General features: G+C 55.9%; 1 long non-coding RNA gene across 5 annotated transcripts in view; it reads right to left on the reverse strand.

The window, feature by feature from the left end:
- Positions 1-264: 264 nt before the first annotated feature.
- LOC108491395 overlaps positions 265-16,456 on the reverse strand; it is a 32,789-nt gene continuing 16,597 nt past the window's right edge. For 2 of the 5 annotated variants that reach the window (XR_003851377.1, XR_003851375.1), the window contains exons 2-4: positions 13,657-13,738; positions 11,459-11,509; positions 265-8,658 (exon numbers count right to left, since the gene is read on the reverse strand). This is a non-coding gene — a long non-coding RNA (uncharacterized LOC108491395). The remainder of the gene's footprint in view (positions 8,659-11,458; positions 11,510-13,656; positions 13,739-16,456) is intronic. The other 3 variants (XR_003851378.1, XR_003851376.1, XR_001872731.2) reach the window with 3 other exon arrangements.

The raw sequence follows: 16,456 nt of genomic DNA on the forward strand, positions 1-16,456 counted from the left end.
AAAGGTGCCTTTCTTCCCCTCCTGTAGGTGAAGGTGTCACCGCTAATCAGAGGCTTTACCCTAAGCTGGGCACCCTGGGGCAGTGGCAAGGCTGTATCTGTCTCAGGAACTCTGAACAGAGCTGAAGGTCCAGTCCAGATCCCTGCTCAGTGAGAACTATTGAGTCCTGACCGGATATGGGGTCAGGAGAGGGAGGCTGGGGAGCCCCTTGGTGCAGCCCAGAGAAAGGGATGCCTTGGACATAGCACACTGAGCCCATCTCTACTTGTTCCCACTGCACGGATGAGTAAACAGAGGCCAGAGAGGTCAAGAGACCTGCCCAAGGTCCTCATCAGACTTGTACAGGAGCCACTCCCCCACCTCTGCACCTCCCACGGTCTCCCCAGCTGGGGCTGGCACTCCATCCACTGCAGATATCGCGGCCACTTCAGGAAAGACAGTAGATTGTATAGTTACCGCAGAGCGGGGCAGAGCCCGAAACCATACAACCTACTACCTCACCCCAAAGGCCGTCAGTCAGTCTTGGCGTCGAGATGGTTGTCGTGGCTTCCTGAGGTGCCTCCTAGAGGGAGAAAAAAAAGCTGGGGACATGGTGAGGGGTCTGATGAGGCCAGCCAGGTGCTGAGGACGTCAGCAGGTGGGAGGTCGAGGGTTCCCCAAGAGTGGGCCAGGACACTGCAGCCAGACTACCAAGCACAGAGCATAAGGGTAGCAGGGATGAAGAAAGGCGCCAGGGGCTAGACGGCTGGGCCACCGCGTCTTCACAGGATTCTTCTTACCTTAGGCACGATGGGGGAAAGGTGCCATCTGCCAAAGGCCAGCCAGGTCAAGGGAATTTCCAATGTCCCCCTGGGTGTGATCCAGCCTTTATCACAAGCAGCACTGGAGGACTGGAACTCTGAGTGGGCAGTGGCCTTGGGCATGCACCCTACTTCCCTTGGGCAGGAAGGGCCCCTCCTTGTAGGCGCCAGTCCTGTCCCTACCCCCAGGAGCGGCCTGAGCTGACCTTGCTGTGGGAGGGCTCAAATCAGTTTTTCCTTGTGGGAGGCAACTTAGCTCCCCACAGCGGCCAGTCTGGCGGAAGTGCAGACCCTGGCTGGATATTCAGGGCCAATCTGTCCCTGGCAGCCAGCGTTTGCTGAGGCCAGTAGGGGCCCTTTGCTTGGCCTTGAACTCAGGGATCCCAGAGCCTTGGACTGACCCTGGCAGGGAGAAGGCCCAGTTAAGAACAGAGGGCCTGGCCTGGGTCTCCCTACATGCTGAGGTCATGCTAAAGATGGAGGGCCTGGAGTGGGTCTCCTGCTTGCAGAGACTGTTCTAAGGATGGAGGGCCTGGTGGGGGTCTCTCTGCTTGCTATGTAACAGGCAGGTGACACCACACTGAGTACTGCCCATCCTGGAGCAGCAGTTGGCTTGGAGAGGTTACCCATAGCCACCCACTTGCTGGAGAACCCTGGACAAGCCTACTATTAGCTCATCATACAGGCCTAAACCAAGGCCTGCAGCCCTTCCCAGCTGAGGGGTGGCAGTGTGTTGGAGTGTTTTTGTCTTACAAGAGCTGGGTGTGGTGGTACACGCCTTTAGTTCCAGCAGAGGCAGGTGGATCTCCGTGAGATCTAGGCCAGCCTGGTCTACATAGCAAGTTCCAGGCCAGCCTAGACTACAAAGATCCTGTCTCAAAAGACAAAAAAAAAAAAAAAAATTTGGGCAACCACCTCTTCCAAGCAGGCACCAGGCAGGCTGGCCATCTAGTCCTCTACCTGTAAGGCCAGTCACTGTGAGGAAACAGGCTCAGCAGGCCGAGTCTCTGGCCCCAGGTGGCTCTGCTCTCAGCAGAAGGGAAGGGGTTGCCTCTTTTAGGTCTCAGACAGACTTGCCCACCACTGTGGAAGGAGACCCTGTGTCAGTCCCCAAAAGTTAGGCAGCTATTGCTCCCTGTATGAGGCCTGACACTCAACTCGGTGCCCCCATCTGTCTCTGCCAAGGTCCCTGGGTCAAAAGGAAGATCATCAGGCCTAATCCCACACTGTACCCTATAGCTAGACTGCAGGACAGAGTGACCTGGGAGTAGGGTCCTGAAGCACTACTACGGCCTGGCCCACTCTGTATAGGCACTGTCTAGTCTATTCTGGTGGGAACCGGTGTTCCATAACGCCCCAGAAGGAAATCTAATATGAGCCTCTGGGGCCCTGCCCCCTGCCTCAAGCCTGGACCCCTTTTCTGGCACATAAGTGGCATATCCCCGAAGGACGGACCAAACAGAGCAAGCAAAGCAGGAAGAGGGCTGGAGAGAGTGGCTGAGGGTCCCCCGGTCCTCCCAGCTATGCATAGTGGTCCAGGTGGAAAAGCGGAAGGGTACCTCAGCACTGCCCAGCCACCCTGTAGGCTAACTGGCTGTGGGTAACCTTGTCAGCCCTAGTCCCAGACTGCATCTGGATGTGGTGACATGACCAGAGAAGCCCATGCTATCAGCAGCTCCAGGCCACTCTAGTTAGTAATCAGTGGAAGGCTGGCATGTGCCACTGCGGTGGCCCAACAGCCCCTGTCCTATAGCCTGTCGGTGCCCAACCTGAGCTTGTATTTAACAGCAGCACTGGTGATGCAGGGCCCCAGCTGTGGGAGTCAGACATCCTGGTGGGTCTTGACCTCAGTCCCCTCCCCCCCACCTCAGTTTCCTTCATGTGGTCTTTATTCTCAGACCAGATGAGACTCTCCTGTGTTGTACCCCCAGGCTTGTCCTCCATCAATGGCAGGTAGCCTAAGAGTTAGGATCACTGGAGGGCCGAGTGATGGAAGGGCAGAGAAAAGGGAGCTATCTCATACTGAGGTCCTCAGAGGACTCTCAAGTGTGGGTGAGCCTGAGGGGTGTGAGCCTGCCTTGGACAGTGTCTTCAGGGTAGGGAGGACACAGGGCTGAGCACTCTTCTTCTTAAGAGCCTGTGATGAACGGAGCTGTGGCTCCATTAAACCACATACAGTCTGATGTGGAAGGACCAGGGAGCTCAATGGGGTCCAAGGTCATCACATCATTGTGCATCATGGATAGATGAGGTGGGTCAGCTGGAGCAGTCTGCTAGGGGGAGGCACAGCCTGGGGGAGTACACGACCTCCAGGTAAAAGCAACTGAGCTGAGGGCAGGTCTGACCCTAGCCTTCCTCTCTCTGAAGTCTCCCACGGCTCTCTACTTTCCAGAGCAAGGACAGTGGAGGCCCCACTCACCACAGGGAGGCTAGCTGCAGACAGGAGCTCCTGCTTGGGACCTCTTCCTGACCTGCTTGGGCTTAGAAACAAAAGCAACAAGCATCAGTTTCACAAGGGATACAGCTTGGCCCCATCCTGCCATCCCACAGCACAGTGACATTTCTATCCAGTCTGTCTGCTGCATAGTGACATTCTCCATGCAAAGCCCTGGACAGAGTGGCCTCTATGACTAGCCCTGTGATAGACATGCTGTGTCAGAGACTATGACTCAGACTTCATCCAGGGTGGCTGGGTGTGTCTATATGGGTGGCCAGTGGCCTGACTATATGGGTGGCCAGTGGCCCAGAGGGTGGAAGGAACCACAGGGAGGGGACAGTCTCATACTGGCCCCATGAATGTTGGCCTGTGGTAGACAACTGGACCCTGGAGGGAGCGTTTAATCCCCTCGCAGAGGCAGCAGTGGGATGCAGCTTCCCCAGGACACAAGGCAAGCAGGGCCTGAGCCCTCAAAGAACATACCAGGGGAGGGGCTTAGAGGAAGCATGGGCTCACTTCTATGAATCAAGTCATCACCCTACCTCCACGAGGTCCATTCTGGCCAAAGCATCCTGGCAGAGCCAGCAGCAAAAGGACAGAAAGCCAAGCAGAGACATGGGTGGTGGTGAGGGCGCAGCCCAGCCAGCTGAAGGGCTCTGGAGCTGCACCTGGGGTACACAGAAACAAGCCCCCCTTAGGATCTGCCCTCCTCTGCCTGACATGTGAGCCTTACGGCTGCCACCCATTCTAAGGCTGGGAAGTTGAATCCATGTGGCTACTGAGGGTAATGAGGACACAGGGTGGGAAGGCCCCTCCCTGACAGCCAGCTAAGCTGTCCATCACAATGCCACTCTTTCTCTGATCTGTCCCACTATGCCCCTGTCAGCCAAACCCCCTGATGAAGTGCCCCAGAGCACCAAAATGCCCTGGGCAGGCCTATTCTGCACTTAGCCATCGCCCAGGACCTTCCCACCTCCTGGCCTTTGCCCTGGCCTGTCCCTCTGCCAAGAGCTGCTGGCCTGTTTTTCCTGCTCCTTTTCAAGAGGCCCCTGCACCCCAGGGGGCCTGGCTCTGCCCAGGGCTCTGAGCCTGGTGAGACTGACCTACAGGTGCCTTCCTCGGACACATTCCTTTCACCACCTCTCCATGCTCTGGCAGCCAGGCACGGATACCATGACCTCCTCAGGTTCCTAAGCTCAGTTCTGCCCCACCCAGGGGGCTCACGCAGGCTCCATGGGACTTTAGCCAACAGCCCATTTGGGGGGTGGGGATAGTATCATTTCTGGTTCCCTTTTGAGTGAGTTAGGAAAAAGGCACAGTTCTAGAACTGGGGGTGTTGAGATGTGCCGGGACCACCTGCCCAACAGCCTGGGTCTGAACACTGCCCTCAGGCCTCGGTGTGGGGCTGGGGGAGTACCAGAGATAACTTTCTCAAGGAGTGACGAGGAAGAGGTCCTGCGACAGATCAAGTGGACCCTATGGGGCCAGGCTGGAGAAGGGTTGTCAGCAGGAGCAGGCAATGTAACGTGAATGGTGTCCTGAACAGGCTGCCAGGGACTGAGCAGTCAGCAGGCGCCCTGCCATCTGCCAGCTGCCACCTCCCGGCCCGGCCCTGGCCCTTCAGTGTCTGTCCATGGGCAGGGTGCCTGGGGGGAGGAGCCAGACTGGCCAGGACAGGTGCATAGAAGGCCTTAGCAGGCAGGTGGCCCTTTCAGGCTGGGCGGATGTCTGGAGAGAGTGAGGCAGACAGACAGTGTCACCCTGAAGTCACCTCAGACTTGGCTTGGGGCCACCAAGAGCCAGACCCCCGCCCTTTGACAGTCCCCCTCCCTTAGCCTCCCTGATTAGGTTTCTCCCATAAAGCAGCCGGTGTCTCTGCTCAGCAGGCCGTGCCAACAGCGAGTCTGGGAACGATGAGAGGGGTGGCATCAGGCTGGGCAGAAGGCGGGTCTCCCTGCAAACACGGTCCATAAAGTTAACAAGATGCATGTTCACTGACCGGGCCTGGGTCTGTGTGCCCAGAGACAGGCCACACTCACAAAGTGCCATCTTGGGTCTGGCAAGGACAAGCATGTTAAAGACCGAGAGTCACCAAGAATCTCGGTCACTGAGACAAGTAACACTTTTGTGTGAAATCTGGAGAAATTATTAATACAAAAAGGTTCCTGGACAAGACATCACATTTGAATGAAGATGACCCAGGCTTGCTGACTCTCCCCTAACCTCACACTAGGCTGCTTTGGCAAGTCTATAGAGAGGATCCTAGGGGCCCCCCAGAAGCGCAGGGTTAAAACTGGAGTTGGTACCTAAATGCCTTGGACCCGGCTGCCTCTGGCTCTTCAAATCTCATGCTGGTAGGGCCCAAGATGGAGCCCCTATGTTGGACCTTGGGCCAGACCTAAGGACTAAAATGCAGTGGGGGCATTGCCACCCCGAAAACAGACAGGTGATGAGCACTGTGGCCCACAGCAAATCCCGTAAGAGAAAGATATCTGAGTATTCAGAGCCTGGAGCTGGCTGGGGAGGCCAGGATCTAAGCCCAACTCTTTCCACACGGCAACAGGGTATGAGGGACGGCCCCTAGGCCTCCTCTGGAGACCTGGTGAGACTGCCAGCTGGTACTTTCAGTAGCAGGAGGCATGGAGAAGCTGCTTACTCTTAGCCAGGGTGAGACACGAATGGGCTGGTGCGCAGCAGGGAACGGCCAGTGTTCAGGGCCCTCCTCTCAGCAACACTCAGGCTGGGGCTGGACCTTTATACGTCAGGTTAACAGCTTTACCCTGCAAGGTGTGTGCTCATCCCTAGATATTCTCAACTCAAGCCCCAGTCTTGGTCATAGGCAGGTGGGTAGGAGGTGGCTACAGACGTAACACCATGGAGATGACCCAGTGTAGACCCTGCCTGCTCTGCAGTATGCGTTCATCAGCTCCCTCCCAGCCCTGGCCTTTCCTTGGAGAACTTTTCTCCACAGCTCCCAGGAAGTTCTGGGCTTGACCTGGCACATAGGAAGTTCTGGGCTTGACCTGGCACTGTTCTGGTCGGCAGTCTGAGTACATTCTCTTGGGTCTCTCTGGATGGAGGACATGGCCTGGGCAAGCCTCACATCAGGGTGATAGAATGTTCTGCCTGGGAAACACGGGAAAGAAGATCAAACTTTCTAGTGAGAAAGCCTGGCCTTGCTGTCTACACACAGCCCCTTGCTGCCCTCACAGAGAGCACGGGGCCCGGCAGGGTCACTCAGCAACCCCCACGCTGCCCAGAGGTGGCACCAGCCTTCCGAGGGCCCCTTTCCCCACTTCACACGGAACTGGCTCCTAGCTTCTTTCAAGGATCTTGTCATGGGGGTGGCAGGGATGCCTGGCTACTCCTGGCTCCCAGAGGCCACCCTGCTTGTCCTACCTTAGGAAGCCAGTGTGTACTGTCTGCGTGGCCATGACCCAGGGCTGCTGGGGGTTTTGTGGGCCTGGCTTCCATCATCACGCCTACTCTGGAATGAGCTGCTTCTGATCTGGTGGGCTCTGGAAAGGCAGAGGAACAGCATGAGCTTGTTAACAAGCACAGAAAGTTCCAAGGAAGCCCACAGGGGATCCCCACTGAGCTGAGTTGCTGGACCAGGTACTACATGGGAAGGGGGCTGTGTTGGGGTGGGAAGAACAGCTCACCCCCAGCTTTGTGAACCTCAGTGGCCTGGTGGGTGGCCTAGCTCTTGGAACAGAGCCTTCTCCAGCAAGCACCTGGCCTGCTACCTGAAGATGGTCATAGGCTGCCCAGGCCATGGGCCTGACAGGCTACTAAGAGCCTGGCATCCTGTCTCACCCCTAGCCAGGGAGCCCAAAGATCATTGGGCAGGTCAAGAGTTTGAGAGGCATGTGGAGGCCAGAAGGTACTGTTTTCCTCTCTAGTGGGGCTGATTCCAAATCCACCTTTGCTAATGGTGTCTCAGGAACCCAGCTCCACACAAGATACACCATTTCTAGAACCATCCATGCTGGCCTGCCAAGGACTCCCTGTGGGAGCACAGCTTTGGTGGCTGCCCTTTTAGATTCTGGTGTGCAGTCTTTTTCTCCGCCTGCTTAGTGGTGAAGCCTTAGGGGATGGTGAGGGACACTCAAGGGCTGGGTGAGGGGCCAGGACTCCCAGGCTGCCTTGCCAAGCAGCTGGCTGTGCCAAGCCCAGGGTAACCATAGCCAAGGCCGAACAGGGTGGGGGCTGGTGCTGGGCTCTGTCCAGGCCACTCAGGGCAAGCAGTAAGCAGGGGTCTCCTTTCCTCCCTCCTACTTGCCTGAGCTACAAGATGGCGGAAGGCTGTGTCGGCCATTTTGTGGAGCCCTTGAAAGACAAAGGCAGCGGAAGTCAGAGGGTGGGGACCACTAGAGGCTTGGCAGGGGAAGGAGAAGCATCCTAACTAGAAACAGGGCTCTGCCCTGTACTGTGGCCTGAGATGGTCTGACCAGACACAGAGGACCAAGCAAGTAATTTCTAGAGCCTTCTTCCTGCCCAGGATCTAAATGTCCTGGCACTCAGGGCTTCCAGATGCTGTGACACTCCCCTTCAAGGGGGTTGGTGCAGCTGTCAAGGAGCACAGTGAGGGTCCCAGAGGCCACGGGGCTTCCCACGCCTGATGTCCTCTGGGTTACAATTCTCTGCCCTAGCCTCCCTGTGGGACGTGTCCTCGCCTGCCCAGGTCAGGGTGGCCTCAAGCCAGGGGGTCCAAATGCTAGCCTGTGCTCCAGGGACTGGTGGGCCAGGCAACTCCTTCCTATCTGATGCCAACTGGCCGAGGGCAGGAGTCATGTTAGGAGACAGAGCAGTTGCCACAAGAGGGACCTACTCCAGGTATATGCAGCTGTGTCCCCTCCCCACCTTCTGTGGCTCTGGCTAGGATGGCCCTAGATGCCTGCTCACCCTGCCCTAGCTGCTTCCCAAACAAGCAACATCACCTACTCCCATCCCCTACTCTGGTCTCTGGTTAAAGGTCCCACTGCCCTCTGCTCCTCATGGTTGGTTTCAAACCTCTACAGGTAGAGGGCAATTGTCAGTGGATATTTAATGACCAGCCACAGACCCCACAGAGGGATGACTCCAGCTCCAGGGGGTTGTGGGATTCCTTTACATCCCCTCTCCACCCCTGTGCTCTGTCTTGACCAAATTTTACTCAGAATCAAACTGTGACCCAGAGGCAAGGAGACCAGCTCTTGGGGCCACAGATCCCACCTTGTGCTGTCTGCTGCCTCCTGACCTGTACAGGGCAAAAACTTGTATGGAGAGCAGTCACACTTCACAGACAGGTAAACTGAGACCTGGGGGCTGTGGCTGGCAGAAGGGCCCTCGCAGACTAGCTGGCTCGTAAGGGAGTACAACTCATACAGCAGAGGGCTCAGGCCTCTGACAGCGACCAGTCGATACAAGTCAGAGCAGGGCCTGTGGGGAAAAAATGTGAAACTGGGTGGAGTCCACATCATCTTTATAGGGCAGGGTTTCCATGGTCACATGACAAGGTCACTTGGTGCAACCACAGCCGTCCTAACACCTCTAAAGGAGAATAAACAGTACGGGGGTCTCTGCTGCTCACCAAGGGTCTCTTCTCAGTGGGGGCGGCGGGGACACGTGGTCCTGGATTCAAATTCCCGTCCACCCAAGATTACAAACTCACGTCAGTACTTGTGTACATGTCCCGCTGGGGACCCATGCATGTGAAACCATTGGGAGGGGTGGGACTGGGGATCAGATCCAAAGCTCTACCACGAAGCTACATCCCTAGTCCTTTGATTTTAAGGGTCTTGCTAAGTTTTACAGGCTGATCTCAAACTCATTCTGGCCTCAAATTTGCAACCTGCAATCCTCCTGAGTAGCTAGGATCACAGGCCTGTGCCACGAAGCCCAGTGTGTATGAACACTTTGTACCTGCAATGTGCCAGGTATTGATAACCCCTCACATCTGGGGCTCACTCTGCCCTTGTGAAAACTTGCTCCTTAGCTACAGAAGTGGATCACAGAGAGGCTGTGATTTTCCCCACAGTCGCATAGCAGCATGGGAGTTTCCGCCCTTCCGTGTTTTAGGGATGAGGGCATAGAGACTCAGTTACATTGATGTATAGGAAGGTCACAAAGCTGCGTAGAGGGGCCAGAGCTGCTTCTCTCTGAGAGGACCCACACCAAGGACAGCCTTCCCCAGGGCTTTTGGCTTCCCAGAAGCATTTCTCCAAAAGCATCCTACTACCCCCCCCCACCCCGCCGGCTGGCCAGAGTCGGAGGCCAGAGTACTACTCCAAGTCAGAGCTGGTATGGGACCAAGCTTGGGACTCTGCATGTTATTGATTGTACTGGGGACAAAGAGCAAATGCAGGGTATTTTTAGGGATAATCAAAGACTATTCGGAGGCGGAGGCTGCAGCTCAGATGACAGAGTACCTACCTAGCACACAGAATCCTGTGTTTAATCCCCAGTACTATGGAAACCAGGCACCTGTAATCCCAGCACCTGAGAGGTGGAGGCACACAGATGAAGCATCCAAGATCACCTTCAACATCTGCTTGGGTCAGCCTGGGCTAGAGACCTCATCTCAAAAACAACAAAAATATCTGGCTATTTGATCTTAGAAGAATCTGTGTCCTTTTCATGTCTGGAGGCCACTGGGACAGCTGGTCTAGAGAGCCCCTCTCCATGTTAGGAGTGCCAGACTTTGGGACAGGAGAATCGGGTATGACTTCTAGCATGGTTCTGTCATGGCTGTCAGGCCCACTGTCCCAAGGCTCGGTTTTCCAGTGTACCTGTGCCTCTCTGGCCAAGGAACCTAGGGGACAGGTCCCTGCAGAAAATCAGCCATCTCTAGTTTACTGAGCAAGGCCACGTGACCACTGCTTGGTTACTCTGGGCTCCTGTCCTCGGCTACCTAGTGTGGGTAGGTGCTGGGGCTGATGTTATGAGCATGGGGGCCAGCTATACAAGAGTGGGTACGGGAGGAGGCCAGAGGCTTGCCTGTGCTGAGACCTCCCAGGCCCAGATTCGGTCTGGCAGACTTCAACCTCGCTAAACAAGTTCTAGAGCCCCAGACTGGCCACAGCTCCCCCAATCCAAGCTGGTGTCCCCCAAAGGACCTCATGGCCCTGCAGTCCCCAGGTTGCTGGGGAGGTGGGGCTGCCTCTTTCTAGATCCCTTGAGGGGCTCTGGAAGAGCAGACTGGGATGATGAGCCCCATCTTGTTGGGGGAGGGGAATCTCCATGCCTGCCCTCCTTTTTCTTGGCCCAGGACCCCCTCTGGGCCTCCTGCCCTTGCTCCTAGAGTCCTGCCATGATAGCATTCCACACTCAGAGACCCAGGGCACATTCTGATTCTGAGCCTGAGCCTGTGTAAAGGCTGCACCTCTGGACCCTGGAGGTCCCTCTGTGTCTATGGGGCACTGTTGGGATCATGTGTACCGGGGTGCATATGGCTGAGATAGGGTGTCACAGGCAGGCCTGGTGTAGGTTGTGTACCCAGGCAAGGCCAGGCTCTGGACTAGAGTACTTTGGTCAAGAGCTTCCAGGTCCCCAGGATTTCTGAGCCAGCTGCACCCTCGGGGTGTGTCTGGGTGTCCTGCTCATCTTCTTTGTCTCTGCCTGTGCTCACCTACTCTGTCCTGTCCCATCTGCTAAGTCCCCGGTCCAGTCACTTCCCAGCCAGCTGTGTTCAGCCTACTCAGAGGTACTGGCTGACAGCCCTGGTCCCATGTGCAGACACAAAGACCTGGGCAGCATATGTGGCAAGCCCAGCCTGCTGGCCTGTACACACCAAAGCCCAGATGACAGAGGGATCCCAAGTCCAAATATGACTGCTCTGGCTCACAAAAGATGGTGTAGAGTGCCTGAAGTCCAGGTGATAGGCCTGCTCCTAACCACAGCCACACTGATTCCCTGGAGCTAAAGTCATCTAAATGTTCCCAAATCTACCTTTGGGGGGGTGGCTCCTTGGGAGAGGGGCTGTGCTGGCACAGCTCCCCAGCTGGCAACCGCCTCTGCGCACAATAGACTCCAAGTACACAGATCTCCAGTCAAAAACACAAGGCAGCCATGACAGTGGCAGCTGGGACATTAACCCACTGAGCCCTGAGTAACACCGTAGAGAGCTGTAAATTTCCTGGGTACACCTGCACATGCCTAGACATCCTAGAGCTCCGGAAAGAGGCTGGCGGTTGAGCCTGGTGGGCCTGAGTTCCATCAACAACCAAAATGTTGCACTGACCTGGGGTCGACATGGTCCTCTACTGAGTGAAGTCATCAAGAGAGCTTAGGCCTTGAAGGAAAGAGACAGTGGTTAGGTCTTTGAGAACATACATGAGCACTCTTGTCTGGCCTCGAGATCCCCAAGAGGCCTGCGCACAGCTCGGTAGGCACCTGGAGCTTGGGGTGGCTCAAGGCCAAGGAGGCCACTTCATCTACATGATCTCTTGGCCAAATGCTAAGACTCAAACCTCATGGAATCCTGCGCCCACCCCCCCATGAGGCCCTAGTCAGCAGCAGGATGCGGCTGCCAGGACACAGACACGGAGGGAGGGCATACGAGCAAAGCCAGGTTCAGAGAGGCCTGCAGGCAGCTTACTGTGCCTTTCAACGTAGGTGTTTGGAAGAGAGGGGATTAAATGGCAAGCGTGCTGGCACTTAAGACAGCGAGGGGAATTTGGCATGACAGTGAGGAACTCTCCATCCCTCCCTCTTTCTTCCCTGGACTGGCCAGGGTCTGTGTGAGCTCTGGGTCTTAGCACAAGTTACCCCACTCTCAGCATCACTGTCGACAATGGCCTCCTCGAACGGCATTTAAGGTAGGAGATGTCTTTCTTTGCTTTGTCTTTCTGCAAGCCTAGAGCTGAACTTACAGGTCACCAACAACGGCTGTGGTTCTAAGCCGCTCTGTCTGTGGAAGGACGAATGAACCAGAGTTCCTTTCCTGTCCTGTGATCGGTGAGGACAGACATGCTGGCTTTACCTTTGGGTAAGAGTATCCAGGTGGCCCTACAATTTAGCCTGCCTGAGTGTCTTTGCCACCCCTCTGGACCTGAGATGTAGAGGCCTGGATGCCTTTTCACAGGTAAGAAATCAGAATCCCCAGTAGAGGCCAGCCAAGACCCTTCCCCCAGAACCACAGGGCACACAGGCTGTGAGGGGGTGGGCTGGGGCTCTAGGTGCTCCAACTCTGAGGTTGCAGCTTGGTCCCATTCCGTAAGTTCTGAGGGCTAGCAGCAGCTGCATGGGCCAAGTCAAGGCCACAGGGGCTGCAAGGATGAGGTCATATACAGGAGCTGTCCCTGGAGGGAAGCACATTGTCAGAGGTCTGGCCATGCTGCCACCCCAGGAGGCTGCATACACAGACCGACAAGGGTAGGGTGGGAGCCCTGTCCCGTCTAAGTGACACGCTGTAGGGAGTTACTCAAGCCTCCAAGTAGCTATGCTGTCCCATAGACCTTGACAAGGGTAGGGTGGGAGCCCTGTCCCGTCTAAGTGACACGTAGCAGACCCAGAGCCGCTGTAGGGAGTTACTCAAGCCTCCAAGTAGCTATGCTGTCCCATAGACCTGGGCTCCTGGATATAGGACCTTTCTCAGCCGTATCTAGAGAAAAGCCAGCACAGCCTTACCTACTAGCCAGAGGCACACTACCTCTGCCTCAACCTACCCTCCTGATCAGTGCCAGCACATGACTCTAACGCAATGACTCCGAGCAAAATGATGGCTGATCCCAAGCCTGCTGAAACCAGCTGAAGGAGGGGAGGCTGGGGGGGCGGGTCATGGCCCACAGTACACAGCATCAAGTAGATTATACTGCCTGCTGCAAAGACTGTGTCTAGATCTTCAACCTGGGCCCTTCACCCAAGCGACGGGTTAGCTCTAGGGGTCACTATGCAGCCCTTGATATCTCCACCAGGAGGTATCCCTGCCCATCTTGTGGACCAGAGCACTGAGTTTTAAGCACTGAAGGAGCCTGTCCTAATGGACAGGAGGTAGCAAAGGGGCTGGGGGCTGTGTGTGCCTACTGCATGACCGGGCTGCAAGAGGCAGTCTCAGGACCAATTCTACCCTCCACCAGGGGCATGCTGTCCTTGCCAGCCCTGCCAGATTCCATCTGCTTCAAGAGGGCAAGTCAGGCCACCATAGGCCACATAGCAGGGGTGAGGGGAAAGGGCTAGAACAGGAGCCTGGAATTCTTGGCACCAATTCTGTTCTGTCCTGAGGCAGGGAATTCTCCCACTGGTCTGAGGTCAGGCTGAGCCCCTAGGAGACTGGGGGCAGGGCAGGCCTGGCACCAGGTAGGGCTTGTGAGGGCAGGACTAGTGCTGGCTTCTCTCAAAAACCAACTATGGCCCCTTCTGTGTCAGACCACCATCATCCCCACGCCTGCTTCTGATGGAGTGAGCTCCTCTCTGCCCGAGTGGGGAAGACACAGCTACCTGGGAATGAGGTCCTGGAAGGTCTTCTGATGTCCATGACAGGCTCCCACTTTCCTGGACAGCGCTCTGGAATGGCCATGTTCTGCAAGACACAAGGAGGCCAAGAGGGAAGGCTTCAGCTTGGCAGGTCTGGTGGCTTGGACACAGACATGGGGCAGGGGCAGTGTAGCCCTCCCTGCCTCTGTCACCCCTACAGTCATCTGTAGATAAGCAGACCTACACACTGGTCACTATGGCCTTGGTACCAGGGGCCTAGAATTTCAAACAGTCACAGGAGGTAGAAGACAGCATAAAGAACTATGCCCTGCTTCACCCAGCTCCAGCCTGCCAGGACCCACAATCCAAAGTAACTCCTTGTCATGGCTCCCAGGCAGCCCAGCCATAACGCAGCCCTAACCCCTACCCTAGAGCCCTCTGTAACTGTGGAGGAAGGGCTGATGGGACCTGGTTGCCTGCTCCTGGCTAAGCCCTTCCCCTTGCTTCAGGCCCCACAGTGACACTCACAGTTCCCTGGGACAAGAATGTATTCCCACCGCCACACATTACTCCTGTCTGGCCTGCATCAGAGAGCACCGGAGGGTGGGGGTTGGGGGGTCCCTCCAGCTCAGTTCATGATGCTCCCACTGCCCCTCACACACACCATAGTCCTAGGAGCTATGAGGTAAGAATGCCCCTCACCTGCCTTATGTTCTTGGGTCCACCCAACAAAAATGTCCCACCACCTGCCTTGCTCTGGGAATAACATCTGTTATCTGGGTGGGGTTTGCGAGGTACAGATTCCCAAGATAGACAGGGGCAAGCCAGGACCAAGACAAGAAGCCAGCCCTGGCCACAGTGACTCCCAGGCTGTCCCTTCTCCTCCCCATGCTGAGCACCAGCATCCAGGTTCCCATGAGTCCTAGGTTGCAAGAAGGCTCGGGGTATCCTTTCAGGGGGGTGTCCTGAAATGTCTTCCCCACATTGACTCTGTAACCATAGGACTAGGGGCTACTCTACTCATGGACAGGCTGAATGTGGTGAAGAATGGTGGCCCAGGGCTGTTCACCTCACCCTCCTCACAGCAGAATCTCCACAGTGAGTTTCTAGAACTCATGAGATCTAGAGACTAGAAGGACCCGCTGAAGGTTCCCCATGTATGTTCTCAGCCCTGAAACCCACTTAGGTATTCGTGCTTCTCCCCTACCTGGGAGGTGATGCCTGGATCAGCTTGTCTCTACAGATGGAATTTGTAACCTGTAAGAGCCCCATGCCCTGGTTGGTCCTCAGTGACCACGTCTTTATCCACATAGGGCTATGAAAGTCTCAGAGAAGCTAGGGAGCAGGAGGGAAGAGGGGCTACATGCAACCTGTGACCATATCACCATCCCATTTCAAAGGAGAGAGGCCTGAGCCTTGAGAAGGGGTGGTCCTGTGGCCACACTGATCCTTGCCTGACAGCTAGACCCCTCCTGCCTATTCTTGGGGCCCAAGCCATAAGGACCACTCCCCTTACTTCCAGGCCCACAGTGCACAGATCTCCAATTTAATGAGCTTGGGACACCTGCATGCTGCCTACAAATACAGCCTTTCTAGACAGGCCCATGCCCCACCCTCACCTACTAGACGTGGGCTGGACCCATCTCTGGGGCTCTGAGGTCTTCCCAGGAAAGGACTCTCAGTGGCATGGAGACCAATAAAGCCTGCACCTGCTTGGTCTCAACGAGAGGCACTCCAACAAGCAGCATGCTGGGGCGCCAATAGGACCAATAGCAGAGGTCCCCTCTTTTGTAAACAGCTCAACTTTATGTCTCTAATCAAGGTTGGTACCCAAAGTTGCGAATTCCAGGCTACAGGTGTGACAGGTGACACAGGACAAGTAGGTTCAACCATCGGAAACAAGAGAGGCTGACCAGCCTCTTCCCCCTGGGGCAGTAGCCAAGGTCACACAGGTCATCCCAGGCCCACTTTGGACACATGAAGGTGTACTCCCTGTGCTGGCAGTGGGGAGCTCCTGCCTGCAACATGAGCAGGGTGGCTCCTGGGTCCCGTTCCACCTAAGAGACACAGACACATCCCTGGCCACACATAGCTGAAAACCTTTCATGGTTGCTCGAGGGGGATCCCAGCTGTAGAGGGCTGTGCCAAATCCCTCTAATTTCAGACATGCATACATGACTTCCCCTTGACTTTCAAATGCCTCTGTATTCCTTCACCCACCTTGCCCATGACAGTGATAGCCAAGACTGAGTGATCTCCAGGGACCTGAGCAGGGGACAGTGCTGCCCTCTAAATAAATCTTGGGTGTGCACTCTTCCCTCTTGGGTGGCTGAGCCCCCAAAGCTGCTCATGGTGCAGTCACTTGTGTGATAGAGCTATCTTAGGTCGTTTTCCATGCTCATGGCCCATCAAGGCTGGCACCCAATCAGTCAGACCCAGCACCACCCCAGGCAGAAGACCCTAGAGGCCCATCCCAGACTCACCGCAGCCTAATTCTTACCCAGACCCACAGGTGTATCTGCAGGGTGGCCAGTGGGACCGTGGCATCCGTCTTGGTTGACAGAATGAACATTCCTGGGTCAGGCAGGCTTGAAAGCTAAAGCTAAATGGCTGAGCAGAATCTCCCAGGCTGGGTGGCCCTCAGGTACTTGGCTTCTCTGAGCCCCACCTTTACATCTTAAGAGGGTCCATATACACCTACTGTATACACTGGCTTCAGAGGTGAACAAGGAAGGCACCGGATGTGAACTTCCTGTGACCCAGCAGGCACAGTCAGTGGGGTCTGCCACTGGCAACCACCAACTTCCCACTAATGTCCAGTTGA

The sequence above is a fragment of the Nannospalax galili genome, unplaced genomic scaffold (genome assembly GCF_000622305.1).
Source record: "Nannospalax galili isolate Female #2095 unplaced genomic scaffold, S.galili_v1.0 scaffold180, whole genome shotgun sequence".
NCBI lineage: Eukaryota > Metazoa > Chordata > Mammalia > Rodentia > Spalacidae > Nannospalax > Nannospalax galili.